The following is a 20,776-nucleotide window of genomic DNA, read 5'->3' on the forward strand; positions in this document are numbered from 1 at the left end:
TATTTCCCCAATGATGTGTTTAGTGGCCTATTGGTTGTTTACTAGCAAGTTGTTTATACTCCACATGATTATATTTTATCCTTTCCCCCCTGTATTTGATTTCTAATCTCATACTGTAGTGGTCAGATAAGGTGATTGATATTATTTCAGGTTTTCCAAATGTATTAAGACTAGTTTTGTGACCTAATTTGTGATCTATTCTGAAGAAGGTTCCATATGCACTTGAAAAGAATGTGTATCTTTCTGCTTAGGGATAGAATGTTCTATACATTTAAATTAAGTCCATATGCTCCAATGTGTTATAAAGGCCAATGTTACCTTGTTGATTTTCTGTCTGAATAACCTTTAAATTGATGTAAGTGAGGTGCTAAAGTCTCCTACTATTATTTTATTACTGTCCATTTCTTCCTTATGTCTGTTAGTATTCACTTTATGTATTTAGGTGCTCTTAAGATGGGTGCATATGTATTTATAAGTATTATATCTTACCATTGAATTGATCCTTTTATCATTGGAAAAGGAAAGGACAACCCACTCCAGTATTCTTGCCTGGAGAATTCCATGAACAGAGGAGCTGGCTCAGGATGGGGAACACGTGTATACCTGTGGTGGATTCATGTTGATATATGGCAAAACCAATACAATATTGTAAAGTTAAAAAAAAAACAAAAACATGTTAGTAGTCTGGAAGACATGGTAATAGAAATTTACTTTTCTCCTAATCTAGCTTGAATTGATTTTTCAAGTGCAACCAAAAGAATCTTCACATAACAGTTGAAGGCATGGAAATACAAAAGATCAAGTATTAGTAGCTTACTATTCATCAACTCATAGTGAAAAGTGAGGAGGAGCAAGGAATTAAGTTGGAAAGGTAGTTAGGCTCCAAATCCTGGTGGTTCTCATATATCTTTTTGTTCATCTCCTCATACATAGCAACCTCAAGTTATAGGAATGCATATGTACATGCTAAACTGCTTCAGTCATGTCCGACTCTTTGCAACTCTATGGACTGCAGCCCGTGAGGCTCCTCTGTCCATGGGATTCTCCAGACAAGAATACTGGAGTTGGTTGCCATGCCCTCCTCCAGGGGATCTTCCTGACCCAGGGATCAAACCCTTGTCTCTTAAGTCTCTTGCATTGTCAGGTGGGTTCTTTACCACTAGCGCCACCTGGAAAGCCCTTTTAGTAATAATGAATGCAAATCATCTTTCCTGTTATACAATTGGGCTTCCCAGGCGACGCTAGTAGTAAAGAACCCACCTGCCAATATAGGAGACATAAGAGTCATGGCTTTGATTCCTGGATCGGGAAGATCCTCTGGAGGAGGGCATGGCAACCCACTCCAGTGTTCTTGCCTGGAGAGTCCCATAGACAGAGGAGCCTGGAAGGCTACAAACCACAGGGTCACCAAGAGTCAGGTTCAACTGAAGAAACTTGGCACACACACACACTGTACAATTATCTTAGGAAGAAGCCTCTAGAGGCTTATGTTATAGCACAAGAAATTGTTTTGAATATAGGAAGTATTTTCAACTGAAAATTTTGAGTCTAATCTGGATTAAGTGGTAGTAGAGTTGTTGTGTTAACTTGTTATTAATTAATGCTTCTATGATCAGTATCAACTTTTAAATTTATTAACACAATTAATCTTTTATTTGACATCTAGAAGAAAGTGACAGCAAGCTCAGTAGAAATATTTAAAACATTTAGAGACTTATAGAATAAAAATATGCCATCCAATTTATGTAAACCTCCAGGGAATAAGAAGTAACGTCTGTTTAGCACCACCGAATCAATGGACATGAGTTTAGGCAAACTCTGGGAGATTGTGAAGGACAGGGAGGCCTGGCACACTGTAGTCCTTGGAAACACAAAGAGCTGGACACAACTTAGCAACTGAAAAAAAACAAGAACCATAATCTACCTCCAACAATGTTTAAATGAAGGATTTCTTCTCATCACTAAAACGTAACACTCTGTAAAATCTGTACATTCCCACATAGAATCCTGCAGTTATAAATAATCCCTCAGTGTATCAGAGAAACCTATTTTTTATCTTTAAAGTAGTAGACAGATTCAACTAACTGTGACAGTGATTTTTAGCCCATTTTATTGCAAAATATAATGCTTTCAAGAGACTTTATAGAAAATCACAGATGTTGCCATCATACAGGTTAGGAAATAGAACAACGCTGACAACTTACAAGCCCACACACATATGCTTTCTAGAGTACATTCTCTTCCCTCTGCCATAGACATAATCATTATTATGAGTTTATAATAATCACTTTCTTATTTTGCTATAGTTGTTTTTACCACCTATGTTTGCATCCCTCTTTCTGAACTTTATATAAATGGTATCTTAAATCTTTTGTTCAATGTTACAGGTTTTATCCATATCTCCCTATTTTTGTGTATCTATAATTAATTCATTTTCATTGGTGGGTGATATTCCAGTGTAAAAACATCAGATTTTTTGTTTTTGTTCTGTTTCTAATAGACAAAAAGTATACATCTTAAGACCTAAGAGAAAATAAAGCTGGTTGTGAATCTAATAATTTTATCCAAAACTCTATTTGAAACTGTATTTTTATAAACTAAGAATCTCTCCAGAGCAATATTGTTCAATAGAACTTTCCATGATGCTTGAAATGGCTCTCTCTGTTTTTCTTTCCATTTTCCTGTAAATTTTTTTTTTCATTCTATAAGATCTTTTATAAGTTATCCTATCTTTGGAAATCAGCTACACTTTATTGCTTTCCACAAATTAAAGACGAAAGATAGGAAAGAATTTCTCTCAGAAAAATTCATAGAGGATATTGTTAGCCTGATTTTTTTTTTGCATATGAATTCTTAAAACAGCCGAGTATTTGCACCTCATGTTGAAGAAATAACTACTGAGCATACTCCTTGAGTGCTTTGTCCCTGTTAGGCTGTCACCACAGCTGTGCAACAGGTATAGAGACTTTTTTTCTTTTTTAAAAGCAATTTCAAATAGCCTTACTGTCTTCAGCCAGTCTGTAGGTGGTCTTGAGCCTTAAACAAAACAAGGAACTGAGCAAATAGTCTTCCTGTCACTGACTTCTACTTATTAGGTAGGAATGATTACTTGCCAGAATGATAGAAATGGTTATAGCCAAATTATTCTATCAATAATATATAGCCAAATTATAGCTATTTTCTATCATTGCAGAGTTGAAGCACATGATCTACCACTTGGCAAAAGTCAATGAATAAATGCTCAAAACTTGGAAAATACTTGCGTATGTGTTATTGAGAGCATTAATCAAACAGTGGAGCAGGAAAACCATACACACTTAGTAGCAGTAAAATAAAGCATGTTGGTTACCTAAAAATGTTAAATCCCATATTAATGTATGGTGGAAATGTAACAATAAGCTACTCTCTAGCTTTTTACGTAAGGAGTAATTTTGTCATCAGTATATTAAAACACTAAATAATAAATGATCACAGTAAGTTCCCAAATTAGTGAATGTATCTAATAAACAAATACCTCCTTATACAAGGTCCCTTTCCTGATTAAATTAGAAAAATCTTAGGTAAATCTTGCTTGTTAGCCTGATTTGGTCCAATCACTACAACTAGAGGTGACTGAGTAGTAATTTCCAACTCCTACCACAAAAGGTGGACAGGGGAAATTTTCTACAGAAAAATATGGTATATTTACTAAAGGAAAGGAGGTTAGAGTGTTGGGTGTACAAAGTAATTTATATAGGAAAATTTGAGAGTAAATAAAATTTACATCAATTACTTAGCTTTTAAAAAACAGATTATACGGAAAACATAATGGGGAAAATGGGTTACTGACTAAAATATAACTTCCAAAACTTTGTGCCTCTATCCTATAACTATAAAATTTTGTTTCATCTTACTGGAAGAGAGTTCATGATTAATAGCATGAATTAAAATTTAAATTCAAAGTCAAAAGTCTTTTGGTATTAAGATACAAAGTATGAAAAAAGTAAAAGAACACAGAACATAAAAATGAAGAGTATCAATTGATAGAAGACTGAAAACTTTTATATTTAGGTATCTAGTGAGTCTTACATCCTAAGCTTCAATTGCACTGAAATATTTGGAAGTCATTCTCACTGAGCTAGCCAATTCCCCTTGTAGAGGATGAATAGAACCATCTCAGCTCTGATTGACTGGGCACAGTGATTTCCAAAACAGCAAACAATCTGCCTGGGACATAACAACCTCTGAAACAGCAATTTCCTTTTCTGAATGCATGTATTTATATTAAACTGGAAAACGTTTCTGAGCATGGCTTACAAGCTAGAAAATCATGCTCTTGGTAAAGTCTCATATAGCATTAAATGAGAGCACATGTAAGTTTTTCAAAATTCTATTTCAGAACAACTTGTGGACACAGTGAGGGAAGGAGAAGGTAGGACAAACTGAAAAAATAGCATTGACGTATACACACTATCATGAGTAAAATAGATAACTAGTGGGAAACTGCTATGTAACACAGGGAACCCAGCCTGGTTATAGGGGTAGGATGGGAGAGGCGAGGGAGCCTCAAGAGGCAGGGGATATACATGTAATTATGACTGTTGTACAGCAGAATTCAACGTAACATTGTAAAGCAATTAAAAAGAAACTCTATCTCAACTAAATCCTTTTTTCTCACTCTCAATATTTATGAATACTCAAGAAAAATGTTTATAATACAATCTATCTTAAATTTTATCACAAAGAATAAAGAGCCACAGGAACTTAGCATATTTGTTGTTAAATATGTATCAATATATGTTCATTGGAAGGACTGATGTTGAAGCTGAAACTCCAATACTTTGGCCACCTGATGCGAAGAGCTGACTCATTTGAAAAGACCCTAATGCTGGAAAAGACTGAGGGCAGAAGGAGAAGGGGACGACAGAGGATAAGATGGTTGGATGGCATCACCGACTCAATGGGCATGGGTTTGGGTGGACTCCAGGAATTGGTGATGAACAGGGAGGGCTGGTGTGCTGTGGTTCATGGGGTCACAAAGAGTCAGACACGATTGAGCGACTGAACTGAACTGAATATTATGAACTGAAATTGATTCTCTATTAGAATAGGTAATTCAGAATCTCCAAATCATTGAGCATGATTTTGAACTGGGCTATTTTCAGATTAAATTTCCTTATTCCAAACCTGAAGATAAACATTTTAAAATGATTGACAAATCATATAAAGCAAAAGTGTTCATCAAGCTGAAGATTTGAGGTAATAAATAGTGCTGGTTGAACAGTACAATCTTTGGTTTATTTTTATATTTATTTCCTCCATTTAAAAAGTACATACTTAACAATAACTGAGTTTATACTGGGATAGAAAATATTTTTGATTATTGAGGAGCCCAGATTCTGAACACCAAGAAAAGGATTTGTCAGTATTGTGTCTTCATAAGCAGTCTATATCATAGTATTAAATTTTGCTTTAATTCAAAATTTACCTCAACAGTATACCTCAACAGTGTATTTTACATACACACACTTAGGTAATAATTATATGTTATATAAATATTACATTTGATAGTTTTGATAATTTTTCTCTATTCTTTCTTTATTACTCCAACTAAATACTTTCAATTATTAAAATATTAAATTCATAATTTTATAGAGTATTTATAAAGAATAATTCATTCTGGGCTTTGGCACAAAACTGTTTTATAAAAGTGAATCATATAAGCAATAATTATTTAAAGGGTATTTTTTTTCTTCCTTTCAACATTCGTGAGGAAACAACAACAAAAAATCACTAAGTACTGAAGATTATGGAAATATTTCTGTTTATGTGCCAAGGGGAAATATATTGAAGTTAGAGCCAGATTATTTATTATGCTGATGATCTTGAAAATTAGACAAAATTACCTTAATTTTGCAATAAAACTAAATTGTAAAAAATAAAACTAAATTGGATTTGATAAATACTAGATAGTTATTTCCAAGCAGAAAAACCCACACCATAAATATTCGGTGGTTAAGTAATATAGACAAAGTGCTATTGCTATAGGAAAGCTAGGAGTAAGTGCAATTTTTCATTAGATTGATTTGCCATTCTTAAGTAGAGTGCATGACTTCCTTTTTCTGCAGTTAAAGTCAATTCAGAATTGTCTGTGAGTGTACAGATGCATCATATCAAAGTACAGGAAGGTGCTCCTGTCTCTAGGCAGTTTCTCACTAAGGTATTGTTGAAACCCCACTGAAGAAGAAATTAGTCAATGGAAGTATTTTTTCAGTGTCACACAGACATGTTACTCTAACTTGTTGGCATCCACATCCAGATTTGCCACAGATTTGCCACTAAAACAGCTCTCAGTTGGGAAATTTAAAATAAAGGCAGCTTTGGTGCAGAAATGGTATCAGGGTTTGTTTGTTTCTGTTTTTTTTTCTAATTGAAATATAGTTGATTTGGGGCTTCCCAGGTGGCAGTAGTGGTAAAGAACCTGCCTGCCAATGCAGGAGACAAGAGATCTGGGTTCGATCCTTGGGTTGGGAAGTCTCCTAGAGGAGGGCATGGCAACCCACTCCAGTATTCTTGCCTGGAAAATCCCATGGATGGAGGAGCCTGGCAGGCTATAGTCCATGAGGTCACTAAGAGTTGGACATGACTGAAGTGACTTAGCAGCAATAGCAAGTAGTCTGCAACTGTTAATCCCCTTTTACTTATTTCACCCAAAGTAAATGGACAGACATCAGTTGCATTTTTATACAGTAATAACTATGAGAAAGAGAAATTAAGAAAAAAAATCCACTTACAATTGCATCAAGAAGAATAAAATACCTAAGGATAGATTCAAACAAGAAGGTGAGAGACCCATATCTTGAAAACCATAAGACATGTATGAGAGAAATTGCAGATGATACAAATAAATGGAAAGATATCCTGTGTTCTTGGATTGTAAGAATTAATATTGGGTAGATAATTTAATTTCTTAATTTTCCAAAGGAATTTACAGATTCATTGCCACTCCTCTCAAAATACCCTTTGGCATTTTCCACAGAACTAGAATAAGCAATTATAAAATTTGTAATGGAACCACAAAATACCTCAAAAGCAATCATGAGAAAGAAGAAAAAAGCTGGAGGTGTCACAATCCCTGACTTCAAGCTATATCACAAAGCTATAGTCATCAGAATAGTATGGTCGTGGCACATAGACCAATGAAAAAGCTCAGAAATAAACCCAAGCCCACATTGTCAATTAATTTATGACAAAGGAAGTAAGTTTAACTAATCTTCTGAAAAAGCTCCAAAATTCTTGGCTAAGGGAAGTGGCTAAGGGAAAAGTACATAGTTTAGGATTTTGGTCTTATAGAGAGAGAAAGCATTAGGCTAAAAACTCTTACCATAATGAGCACATGCCAGAAATGGGATACCTAAGTTTACATACAGAAATTTTAAAAAAGATAAAGTAGCCTAGAAAAAAGTATTGAGAAAATTGAAGAAAAAATAGTTGAGAAAATATGGCCACCTAATTATGATCACATTAGTTTTGGGTCATTTGAAATGTGAGGATCCTTAAGTGCTTCCTTGGTGGCTCAGATGGTAAAGAACCCGCCTGCAGTGTGGGAGGCCTAAGTTCAATCCCTGGGTTGAGAAGATCTCCTGGAGAAGGGAATGGCTACCCAACTCCATTATTCTTGCCTGGAGAATTCCATGGACAGAGGAGCCTGGTGGCATATAGTCCGTAGGTTCACAAAGAGTTGGACACGACTGAGGGACTAAACACTTAAGTAGCTGAAGATTTAGAGTCAGTGATGACTTGTTGTATAAAGGGCAATGATATAAGTAGTACCACTTATTCAGAACTAACTATATTTTAGACATTTTCTGGAGGCAGATAATACATATTACTGTATGTACATACACTCTGAACGGTAGGCATTATTGTCTTCTAAACACATTAGTAAACTGTGGCATTGAAAAATTCCTTAATTTTCTAACAGTGACATAGCTATTTTAAGTGACAAAGTCCACATTTAAACACAGGGCTGTTCTGACTCTGAACCCTAGAGTCATTACTCTGGGTTAAATGGGGTTGATGAAGTCTGGGTCTTGATACTGTTCTAAGAATAGGACATTTTGATAATGATAATAAAGAAAACAAAAATTCCCTGGGTGCTTTAGCCAGTGAGATTTTTGTCTCTTGAGTTAGGACTCAGACACTTTCATAAGGGAAAAGCCCTACGGAATTCTGAGAGAAATAGAGTCATTTCAGGGTCTGTGCTTCCTAATGCAGTTAACAGCATATGACCCTCATGAATTTCATTCTATGAGAGTCACATGGAAAATATTTGACTCTATATGAACAATCTTAAGAATTTTAATGGCTAAGTCTTCACAGACCTGATAAGAGAAATGAAATTATAATCTCAAATTATATTTACATTGCTAGTATAGTCACTGGAAAAGAATGGGGTGTTAGATTACTACACAATGAAATGGTTACGTGCGATGTTGTAAAAACATAGATATTCATCCATGTGCATATGTTTTACGCCTATTGTTGCTGTTCAGTCACTAAGTCACGTCCAACTCTTGGCAACACCATGGACTGCAACACGCCAGGCTCTTCTGTCCTCCACTATCTCCTGGTTGTTGCTGTTGTTCAGTCACTAAGCTGTGTCTGACTCTGCAACCCCGTGAACTACAGCATGCCAGGTTTCTCTGTTCATCACTATCTCCCTGAGTTTGCACAGACTCATGTCCATCGAGTCAGTGATACCATGCAACCATCTCATCCTCTGTCGTCCCCTTCTCCTCCTGCCTTCAGTCTTTCCCAGCATCAGGGTCTTTTCACATGAATCGGCTCTTCACATCAGGTGGTCAAAGTATTGGAGTTTCAGCTTCAGTCCTTCTAATGAATATTCAGGATTGATTTCCTTTAGGATTTACTCATTTGATCTTCTTGCTGTCCAAGGGACTCTCAAGAGTCTTCTCCAACACCACAGTTCAAAAGCGGCAATTCACGCTGCTCAGCCTCCTTAATGGTCCAACACATCCGTGTGTGACTACTGGAAAAACCATAGCTGTGACTTTGGCTGGCAAACCGATGTCTCTGCTTTTTAAAACACTGTCTAGGTTTGACATAGCTATTCTTCCAATAAGGAAATGTCTTTTAATTTCATTGCTGCAGTCACCTCCACAGTGATTTTGGAGCCTAAGTTTTATGCTTAAGTCTTGCTTTAAAATTTGGATCCTAGGCTTCATTCCCCAAACCAATAACTGACATTTCACTGAGTGGCACCATTTTGACTTAGTTTTTGTACTTAAAAAATACTTACATGTAGTAAAATTTTCGGAGAAGGCAATGGCAACCCACTCCAGTACTCTTGCCTGGAAAATCCCATGGACGGAGAAGCCTGGTAGGCTGCAGTCCATGGGGGTCGCTAAGAGTTGGATATAACTAAGAGACTTCACTTTCATGCATTGGAGAAGGAAATGGCAACCCATTCCAGTGTTCTTGCCTGGAGAATCCCAGGAACGAGGGAGCCTGGTCGGCTGCCCCACAACTGAAGCGACTTAGCAGCAGCAGCAGCAATAAATTTTTATCAAATGACAACTTATCTAAAAGAGAAAAATTCTACTATTTTACGTATTTTTAAAACTGAATAGATACTATAACATCAGAATATAAATATGAAATTGAACTTTTCATGTGAAAGCAATTGCTTGAAAAATACATCCCTAATTACTTCACAGAAGGAAAAGAAGTTCCTTATTTATTTAAGGTAAATAAACTCATGTATTTTTATATTAAATAAATAAGAATCAGTATCAGTCCAGTTCTTCCACAAACTAGACCCTGGATAAGTTTCAAACACAAGATGGTTGAATTTGGTGATCTCAAATGTTTTGTGCAACTCAAAGAGTCAATGTATCTCAATTTCCTAAGACCAAGATGAGTAGCTTACAAAATATTTTCTCAGGTAAGAGTAGAATCATTACTACTTGAGTCATTGAAACAAGCTACTCCTGGAGGTACTATCTGGGAAGATCCTTTCTTGGCTCACAGTGTACAGCATGATGTAATGTTTTAACAGGCCCCACCTTAGTCTGGTAGAATCACTTTATCAGTTGAGTTCTGGGTTGACAGCTCTAAGATAAGCTCAAAGTGGACTATATATGAGATTTAAAATTCTTTCATTATGCTTCATAAGGAATTTAGGAAAATCAGTATTCGAATTGTACTGAGAAGTTTAAAATATCACTATTCCCACTTATGACACTGAGTTTGTGCTGTGTAACACATGCAATTGTGCGGCTAAAGGTTTATTTGGCAAGGAGTTAACAATCAGTGAGTGGAGAAGAAGTTCTAATGAAGCTATAACTCTTATTATCATGCATTTACACAGTGAGTTTCTTAAGCTTTTCTTAAGAAAAGCTTTGTGAAACTTCTTCCAAGTAATGTGGAAAGATTGGCATCTAGCCATGGTGAAAGAATCACCATGTGACAGTTTTCTAGGTGGATGGGGAAAGTTGCTTTGCTACAAGGACACCTGGAATATTCCTTCAATGTAATATAGGGTGAAATAAAATAAGTAAATACATTTCTCTAGCACTTCTTCCTCTCTCTTCCTGATCGTCTCTTACTTTATCTTTATTACTTTTAAAATGAGGAAAAAAACATATCTAGACAGGCAAGTATCCTTGCTTGGCTTTTGCTCAAATTTAAGTTTTTTTACTTTGAAATTATAAGCCAATTTCCCCAATTTTAAAGAGTTTGGAATTTAACTTTTAGTTTAGAAATATAGATCAAGTAATAGATTTCAATAGACCAAGTGTATTGTTTCCTCCCTACAGTCCCCCATCTAAGAGATCAGGAAAAATGAAGAGTATTTATTCTCTATATTTCTCTCTGTAGATCATAGACACAGCTCAGTTCAATAAACATGTACCAAAAACTATGCTAGTATGAGGTTGAAAAAATAATGATTGTTGTTATCATGGTGTTTATAGTTAACTAGATATATAATTATAATAGTAGTAATGATAATGTCTAACGTTTATTGAGTGGTTCCTATAGTGTCAAGTTAGACTAAATATTTTAGATGAATTATCTCATTTATCACCCCTTATAGCCTCTGGGATATAAATTACTGTTATCCCCATTTTATAGATGAGAAAGTTAAACATTGGGAGAGGTTTAGTAACATGCTCAAAGTCACACTTGAGGTGAATGAAAAGCTGCCTGCAAACTTTCTTCTATCAACTTTGGAACCTCATCCCCTTAATCAGTAGCTTAAAGCCCTCTAGGAGCACATCTAACAAGAAGGGGAAGAGAAGCAAAGACATTTCACAGAGGGACCCTGCAGTAATCCATGGCTCTGAAGATGTTAAGTTAATTCTATAGAAGAGGTGATGAAAGAAAGTTAAAGGTAGATTATGAATTCTAGGCCTTCACAGAGAATCAGACTGAGTTTTGACCAAAATATAATATGTTCTTTTCCTTCACTTCAATTTCTAATTTAGATATTTACAGAGCTCTGGATGAAATGCTAGAAATTCAACAGGGAAGAATATTTACCCCATCCTCACAGATCTTAATTCTAGCAATTCATACATAATCCAGAAACTTCAGATTTCCAAAATTTGTAAAAGCAAAAACAGACCAACAAAATCCTGTAAATATCCAGGCAAAATAATCACTTTTTAGTGTATACTTTATTTTCTTATTTGAAGTATAATTGATTTATTGAGTTGGGGCTTTTTCTGTATATCATTCATTATTATTATTTTCTGTAACATTATTATTCATTTGGGTTTTTCTATAGCATCTTATATATATTAATATCTTATTTATCTTCTTCAGATTCTTTTCCATTACAGGTTATTACAAAATATTGAGTCTAGTTCCCTGAGCTATACAGTAATTCCTTGTTAGTTATCCATTTTTATTCACAGAATATTATATATATGTTAATCCTAATCTCTTAATTTATTCCCCTCTGCCTTTCTCTTTTGGTTTTCTATGTGTATGGATCTTTGTTTTCTATGTGTACGGATCTATCTCTGTTTTATAAATGAGTTTATCTGTATTTTTATTAGATTCCATATATATTGGATCATATGAGATTTGTCTTTCTTTGACTTATTTCACTTAGCATGATAATTTTTATGTCCATCCATGTTGCTGTAAATGGCATTATTTAATTGTTTTTTATGGTTAAATAATATTTCATTACATATATATGTGTGTGTGTGTGTGTGTGTGTGTGTGTGTGTATTCCACATCTTCTTTATCCTTTCATCTGTTGATGTACACTTAGGTTGCTTCTATGTCTTGGCTATTGTAAATTGTGCTGCAATAAATATTGTGGTGTATATATCTTTTTGAATTATAATTTTCTCCAGATATACACCTGGAGAGTGGGATTGCAGGATCATATGGTAGGTCTATTTTTAGTTTTTGAAGGACCATCTATAATGTTCTCCATAATGGTTATGCCAATGTATGTTCCCACTAAGAGTGTAGGAAGATTTCTTTTTCACTACAACCTCTCCAGTGTTTATTATTTGTAGACTTCTTGATTATGCCCATTCTGACTGGTGTGAGGTGATACCTCATTGTAATTTTCTATTTCTCTAATAATTAGCAATGTTGAGTATTTTTTTCATGCATGGAGGCATAATAATTCTTGTTGCTATCTTTATTGGAGTGTTCAAGCTCTTTGGAGGAAAAAAAAAACAGAGAATGTGGCTACATAGTGAGATGAAGATGTGAATTGCTATGTCTTAATACATCTTAACAGTTTCTATAGCATTTAAAAATAATATGTAATTAAGGTAGGCCTACTGGAATTTAGCCAAAGAATACATATTTTCAAAATTTTTATAGACTATAATTTTAAAAAAATCTACTTTCTACAAGATTTTAAAGATGTATTAATATTTTACTCAGAAGAATCTATTTTATGGGGAAAATTGATTGAAAAATTGTATTTTTTTATATGAGACACTAACAGGTGTGATAATTCAAGGAAGGATAATTAAAGTTAAGAACCAAAAACAAAGAAAAGACCTATGAAAAATTTTTTTCATTATTGTTTGCAACAGAATAGATAGTTTTATTTTTATGGTAACTGCCAGTTAATTAGTGTTTCATAAAGACTAGAGAAGAAAATTCAATTTTAACTATAGTTGTGAAGTTCACTAAAATATTCTTTAATATTTGCTTTGAATTCAATTTGCTTTAATTTTTTATTATGCCCATAACCAAGTCTAACAGATCAACTGTTCTTTATTGTACACAGACCACTTTGGGATGTATAAACAGAATGCATATTCTTTTAAAATCTGAAAATAATGAGGTATGGCTATAAGGTTGATTTTTTTTAATGACCCTATCAAAACAGAAACATTCTAGGCATCACTGACTCGATGGATGTGAGTCTGAGTGAACTCCGGGAGTTGGTGATGGACAGGGAGGCCTGGCGTGCTGCGATTCATGGGGTCGCAAAGAGTCGGACACGACTGAGTGACTGAACTGAACTGATGATCACTGTATATTATCAAGATTGATTACTTGATCTATTGAGTTTGCTGTGACAAATAATTTTTAGAAATTCTCATTTGAAAACAGCCTTCCAAATCTGAATTGCATTTTTCAAAATTTATTAGTTGTCAAACTTCATATTTTGAAGGTGGGTTTAATTTTGGAGTAAAGCTAAAATCATTGAGCCAAGTCTTATAAACAAGAAGGATTATTTGTAATCCAAAATGAATTACATCTATCTTTAAAGTAATAAGACTAATTCTGATACGAGGCTATGGAAAGAGGAGGAGGATATGGAAAGATAGGAGAAGAATGTCTCAACAATGATTTGCTTGGTTAACAATGTTAAGTCATTGATAAACTAGATTATCAACCAAGAGTATAAGAGATTTGAATAACATGTTCATGGTGAACTCAGCAGAACAAATAGAATACATAGTCGAGCTTTTATTTGAGGATATACTCACCTAGGTGGAGTAATCACTGCTTGTCTGGGCTGGACCAACCAAAATGACAAGTTTTATAGTGGAACAAAGAACAAAGAGAAGTGTAAGGGATTATGATAGTGAAGAGGAAAGTTCTTTGCATTTTTGATTAATGAATACGGTAAATTTCATTGCTGACAAGTATGAGACCAAAAGCTTCCTATTAAAATTTAAATAGACAATTTACTCAACTATATATGTTAAATGATGAGGAGAAGTAAAGGATGGCACTGTTCTTCCTACTCCCTTTTTAACCTTGCCCATTATATTGAAAGTCACAAAATAAGGATCTAAAATAATTGTTCCTAAGCATCATTCTTCTATTTCCCTCATCTTCTCTTTTGAAACTGGAATTTCTGTCCAAAGTACTATTTACAGTGACCTTGACAAGAATTTTAAAGAAATATATATTTTTCATTCATCTATTTAAAATACATATTTGAGATACATTTGGAGTGATAACACCTTGAGTTGGCATAATCATTTTCCTAATTCTGTGGCATATTACCAGAAAAGGTGTATCAGTCAGGGTTCTCCAGAGAAACAGACTAATATAGGGTAGATAGATAGATAGATTTTAAAGACTTGACTTCCACAATTATGGGCATTGTCAAGATTGAAATTTGTAGGACTGGCTTTTCATGTCTTGAGATAAAATTCTTTCTTTTCAAGGAAACCTGGATTTTCACTCTTAAGACTTCTAATTTAAGATTGGATCAGGTCCACCCACATCAATAATGATATCTCCTTTATTTCGGAGAAGGCAATGGCACCCCACTCCAGTACCCTTGCTTGGAAAATCCCATGGACAGAGGAGCCTGGTGGGCTGCAATCCATGGGGTCGCTAAGAGTCAGACACAACTGAGCGACTTCACTTTCACCTTTCACTTTCATGCATGGGAGAAGGAAATGGCAACCCACTCCAGTGTTCTTGCCTGGAGAATCCCAGGGATGGCTGAGCCTGGCGGGCTGCTGTCTATGGGGTCGCACAGAGTCGGACACAACTGAAGCGACTTAGCATTTAAAGACTAATAATTGTAAATGCTGATCACATCTACAAAATACCCTCTTGGGCTTTTTACTCATTTGTTATGTGAGGAAACCAAGGTTTGGTGAAGTTAAGTAACCTGAGTAAATCATACAGGTATTGAGAGAAGCCACATTAGATTTCACGTTCCACCTCCTAGATTAGGATTTCACCACTCCACTCTATTCTGTTCATTCTCTCAGTTGTGTCCGACTCTTACCAGCATACCAGGCCTCCCTGGCCATCACCAACTCCCGGAGTTTACCCAAACTCATGTCCTTTGAGTCAGTGATGCCATCCAGCCACCTCATCCTCTGTTGTCCCCTTCTCCTCCCACCTTAAATCTTTCCCAGCATCAAGGTCTTTTCAAATGAGTCAGTTCTTTGCATCAGGTGGACAAAGTATTGGAGTTTCAGCTTCAGCATCAGTCCTTCCAATGAATATTCAGGACTGATTTCCTTTAGGATGGACTGGTTGGATCTCCTTGCAGTCCAAGGGACTCTCAAGAGTCTTCTCCAAGACCACAGTTCAAAAGCATCAATTCTTCAGCACTCAGCTTTCTTTATATTGCAACTCCCACATCCATATATGACTACTGGAAAAACCATATCCTTGACTAGTCAAGCCTTGACTAGTTTTTCCCGTGGTTATGTATAGATGTGAGAGTTGGACTATAAAGAGGGCTGAGCAAAGAAAAACTGATGCTTTTGAACTGTGGTGTTGGAGAAGTCCCTTGGACTGCAAGGAGATCCAACCAGTCCATCCTAAGGGAAATTGGTTCTGGGTATTCATTGGAAGGACTGATGTTAAAGCTGAAACTCCAGTGTTTTGGCCACCTGATGTGAAGAGCTGACTCATTGGAAAAGACCCCGATGCTGGGAAAGATTGAAGGCAGGAGGAGAAAGGGATGACAGAAGATGACATGGTTAGATGGCATCACCGAGTCAATAGACATGAGTTTGGGTAAACTCTGGAAGTTGGTGATGGACAGGGAGGCCTGGCGTGCTGCAGTTCATGGGATCACAAAGAATAGGACATGACTGAGCAACTGAACTGAACTGAACTGACTAGATGGACCTTTATTGGCAAAGTAATGTCTCTGCTTTTTAATACACTGATAGGTTGTTCATACTTTTCTTCCAAGGAGTAAGTGTCTTTTAATTTCATGGCTGCAGTCACCATCTGCAGTAATTTTGGAGCCCCCCCCAAAAAAGTCTGTCACTGTTTCCACTCTTTTCCCTTCTATTTGCCATGAAGTGATGGGACCAGATGCCATGATCTTAGTTTTCTGAATGTTGAGCTTTATGCCAACTTTTTCACTCTCCTCTTTCACTTTCATCAAGAGGCTCTTTAGTTCTTCTTCGCTTTCTGCCATAAGGGTAGTGTCATCTGCATATCTGAGGTTATTGATATTTCTCCCGGCAATCTTGATTCCAGCATGAGCTTCATACCGCCCAGTGTTTCTCATGATGTACTCTGCATATAAGTTAAATAAGCAGGGTGACAATATACAGCCTTTCCCTATTTGGAACCAGTCTGTTGTTCCATGTCCATTTCTAACTGTTGCTTCTTGACCTGCATACAGATTTCTCAAGAGGCAGGTCAGGTGGTCTGGCATTCCCATCTTTTGAAGAATTTCCCACAGTTTGTTGTGGTCCACACAGTCAAAGGCTTTGGCATAGTCAATAAGCAGAAATAGATGTTTTTTGGAACTCTTTCTTGTTTGATGATCCAACAGATGTTGCCAATTTGATTTCCAGTTTCTCTGCCTTTTCTAAATCCAGCTTGAACATCTGGAAGTTCATGGTTCACATACTGTTGAAGTCTGGCTTGGATAATTTTGAGCATTGCTTTACTAGCATGTGAGATGAGTTCAATTGTGCAGTAGTTTGAGCATTCTTTGGCATTGCTTTTCTTTGGCATTGGGATGAAAACTGACCTTTTCCAGTACTGTGGCCACTTCTGAGTTTTCCAAATTTGCTGGTATATTGAGTGCAGCACTTTCACAGCATCATCTTTTAGGATTTGAAATAGATCAGCTTGAATTCCATCACCTCCACTAGCTTTGTTCATAGTGATACTTCCTAAGGCCCACCTGACTTGCATTCCGGGATGTCTGGCTCTAGGTGAGTGATCACACCATTGTGATTATCTGGGTCAAGAAGATCTTTTTTATATAGTTCTGTGTATTCTTGCCACTTCGTCTTAATATCTTCTGCTTCTGTTAGGTCCATACCATTTCTGTGCTTTACTGTGCCCATTTTTGTATGAAATGTTCCATTGGTATCTCTCACTGTCTTAAAGAGAACTCTAGTCTTTCTCATTCTATTGTTTTCCTCTATTTCTTTGCATTGATCCACTCTATTGCCTCACTTGAATGCCTTCAGCAAAGCTCATATCTAGTATCTAGGAAGGAACTTATTTCCTCCATCACAATGATTTTTTTTTAATTGAAGTGTAGTTGATTTTCAAGGTTGCCTTCATTTCACGTGTACAATTAAGTGATTCAGTCATACTTATTTTTTTTTCAGATCCTTTTCCTTTACAAATTATTACAAAGTATTGAATATAGTTCCTATGCTATATAGCAAGTTCTTGTTCATTATTTGTTGTATATATAGTAATGTATTTATGTTAATCTGAAACTCCTAAATTATCCCATCCCCCACTTCCGCTTTGGTAATCATAAATTCATTTTCCTAGTCTGTGGGTCTACTTCTGTTTTTTATTTAAGTTCATTTGTATCAGTTTTTTTAGATTCCACATATAAGTGATATCATATGATATTTGTCTTTCGCTGGCTTACTTCACTTGGTGTAGTAAACTTTAGGTCCATCATTTTGGTGTAATGGCATTATTTCTGTCTTTTTATAGCTAAATAATATTCCATTGTGTATATATACCACATCTTCTTTATCTATTCATCTGTCAATGGGTACTTAGGTTGCTTCCATGTCTTGGCTATTATAAAAAAGTGCTACAACAAATATGCACATATCTTTTTGAATTATGGCTTTCTCCAGTTATATTCTCAGGAACAGGATTGAAGAATCATTGTAGCTATATATTTAGCTTTTGAAGGACCTGCTCTACTTTTCTCCACAGTAGTTGTACAAATGTATATTCCCACCAATGTTTAGGAGGGTTCTTTTTCTCCACACCCTCTCCAGCATTCATTATTTGTAAACTTTTTGATGATGGCCATTCTGACTGGTGTGAGGTACCTCACTGTAGTTTTGTTTTGCATTTTTCTGATAATTAGCAATATTCAGCATCTTCTTATGTGCCTTCTGGCCATGTCTATATCCTCTTTGGAGAAACGTCTATTTAGAACTACTACCCACTTTTTTTATTGAGTTGTTTGATTTTTTTGATATTGAGCTGTATAAGCTCTTCATATATTTTGGAGATTAATCCCTCACCAGTTGCATCATCTGCAAATATTTTCTATGATTGTGTAGGCTGTTTTTTCATTCAACTTATAGGCCTTTTTGCTGTACAAAAGCTTTTAAGTTAATTAACTGTCATTTGTTTACTTTTGTTTTTATTTCAATTACTCTAGAAGATGAATTTGTAAAGATATTGCTGCAATTTACGTCAAAGAGAGTTCTGCCTGTATCTTCTTCCAGGAGTTTTATAGTATCCAGTTATACATTTATGTCTTTAACCCATTTCATAAAGATCATCTAAGAGAAATCCATAGCTAACATCATTCTGGATGATGAAAACCTGAAAGCATTTCCTCTAAGATCAGGAACAAAATAAGGATGTTCACTTTCACCACTATTATCCAACACAGTTTTATAAGTCCTAGCTATAGCAATTAGGCTTCCCAGGTGACTCAGTGGGTGAAGAATCTGCCCACAATGTGGGAGACAGTGGAGACATGTGTTCAACTCCTGGGTTGGGAAGACCCCCTGGAGGAGGGCATGGCAACCCACTCCAGTATTCTTGCCTGGAAAATCCCATAGACAGAGGAGCCTGGTAGGCTACAGTCCATAGGATTACAAACAGATGGACACATATGAGTGACTGAGTATATGCACACACACAGCCACAACAATCAGAAAAGAAAAAGAAATAAAAAGAGTCCAACTTGGAAAGAAAGAAGTAAAACTGTCATGGTTTGTAGGTGACATGATGCTATACATAGAAACATTCTAAAAATGCTGCCTGAAAATAACTGGAGCTCATTGATGAATTTAAAACACAGAATTCTGTTGCACTTTTATACTCTAACAGTGGAAGATCAGAAAGAGAAATTAAGGAGACAATTCCATTTACCATTGTATGAAAAAGGAGAAAATATCTAGGAATAAACTTACTGAAGAAAATAAAAGACATATACACCAAAAACTTTAAGACAGTGATGAAAGAAGTCAAATATGACCCAAATTGATGGAAAGATATCCTTCATTCTTAAATTGATGAAATCAATATTGTCCAAATGACTGTGTTACCCAAGACAGTTACAGATTCAATGCAATACCCATCAAATTGCCAATGGCATTTTTCACAGAATTATAACAAAAAAGTTTTCTAATTTGTATGGAAACACAAAGGACCTCAAAGAGCAAAAGCAGTGTTGAGGGGAAAAAAGAAACAAGCTGGAGGAATCAAGCTTCCTGACTTCCTACTATACTACAAAGCTATAGTAATCAAAACAGTATGGTACTGGCACAAAAACAGAAATAAAGATTAATGGAACAGGGTATAATGGTCAGAAATAAACCCACAATCTCTGACAAAGGAGGCAAGAATGTACAATGGAGAAAAGACAATCTCTTCAATAAGTAGTGCCAGGAAAATTGAACAGCTACACATAAAATAATGAAATTAGAGCATTCCCTAACATCATACACAGTGACTTTTATTTAAAATTTCATGAATATTTAACTAACATAAATGTTTTGTTCTTAATTGAAAAGATTATCTTCTTGGCTCATATATTTCCTCATTTACTCACTTCACCTGAAAAATGTAATCCCAAAGAATCCTGTAGAACCTACAATCTTATTTGTCACAGAGGAACTTGTTGTTGTTGTTCAGTTAATACAGTGAAAGTGAAAACCACTCAGTCATGTCCAACTCTTTGCATCCCCATGGACTATACAGTCCATGGAATTCTCCAGGCTAAAATACTGGAGTGGGTAGCCTTTACCTTCTCCAGGGGATCTTCCCAATCCAGGGGTTGAACCCAGGTCTCCTGCATCGCAGGTGGATTCTTTACTAGCTGAGCCACAAGGGAAGCCCCAATCAATCACTAACTCATGTCCAATTCTTTGTGACCCCATGGACTGCAACATGCCAGGCTTCCCTGTCCTTCACTATCTCATGGAGTTTACTCAAATTCATGTCCATTTAGTTGGTGATGCCATCCAACCATCTCATCCTCTGATGCCCCATTCTACTCCTGTCCTCAGTTTCCCCAGCATCAAAGTATTTTCCAATGAGTTGCTTCTTCACATCAAGTGGTCAAAGTATTGGAGCTTCAGTTTCAGCATCAGTCAGTCCTTCCAATGAATATTCAGGGTTGATTTCCTTTAGAACTGACTGGTTTGATCTCCTAGCTGTCTGAGAGAACTCTCAAGAGTCTTGCCCAGCACCACAACTTGGAAGCATTAATTCTTTAGTGCTCATTCAACAGTGCTGCTGCTGCTAAGTTGCTTCAGTCATGTCCAACTCTGTGCGACCCCATAGACAGAAGCCCACCAGGCTTCCCCGTCCCTGGGATTCTCCAGGCAAGAACACT

Source organism: Bos grunniens, chromosome 5 (assembly GCF_055505025.1).
Source record: "Bos grunniens cultivar Pamir isolate PY7600 chromosome 5, Bosgru_T2T1.0, whole genome shotgun sequence".
In the NCBI taxonomy this organism is placed as follows: domain Eukaryota; kingdom Metazoa; phylum Chordata; class Mammalia; order Artiodactyla; family Bovidae; genus Bos; species Bos grunniens.